An 844-nucleotide genomic window follows, 5' to 3' on the forward strand; every position below is an offset into this window, starting at 1 on the left:
ATCATTTTAAAGATCTTTATAATGCAGTAATTAGAGAGAGTAAAATACGCATTGTACTCTTACCTTCATCAAGGTTTTTCCCACTAGGTTTATCTTGATAATGTTTTTAATGAGGTAATATTTCAAAAGCGTATTCTTGAAAAGATTATGTATTTTTTTTTCTTTCACTCAATTTCTTTCTCATTAGATTTTTTCCTAGTAAGGTTTTTACAAGGTATATTCTTAATATAATTGACGTTCGAGGGGAGTCTTATTAATATTTTTGTGACTATCCATTTATGTTATCTATATTTAGTTTTTGATGTAAATTAGATTGGATCAACCTTTGGATTTAATCCATCAATCTAATTTCTTAGTATTATCTTCATCTTGTAAATTCAATCTAGATAAAGGGTTATTAGCCTATAAATATAGCCTTTCACTTTATCATTAGTATAGTTTTGTTGTTGTTGTCCAAGATTTGAATCTTGTGAGATAATTTTTTTTAAATATCTTTTTATGGCTTATTTATCTAAACTCATAAAAACTTGTTAATAATTACTACTCATTAGCATAACCTAAGATATTAAAATTAAATAAAATGTGATCTTACCTATCAAATTATTAGGTTTAACAACTAACAATATGATAATTTTCTATTTATTGATCAAAATTAAATACAAGCATCCACAAACCAGATAAAATTAAATATAAAAATCAAATAATTAAACAATATACCTACGAAATAAATCAAAAAAAGAAAGACTCATAATTTTAATATATTATTTGATTTGTAATTCTATTTTCTATTAATTAAATTATAATTATGAACATAAAAATTCAAATTAATCAAAAAATATTTAGA

This window comes from Theobroma umbraticum, unplaced genomic scaffold, assembly GCF_002168275.2.
Source record: "Theobroma umbraticum cultivar Fairchild unplaced genomic scaffold, ASM216827v3 scaffold_44.0, whole genome shotgun sequence".
In the NCBI taxonomy this organism is placed as follows: Eukaryota; Viridiplantae; Streptophyta; class Magnoliopsida; order Malvales; family Malvaceae; genus Theobroma; species Theobroma umbraticum.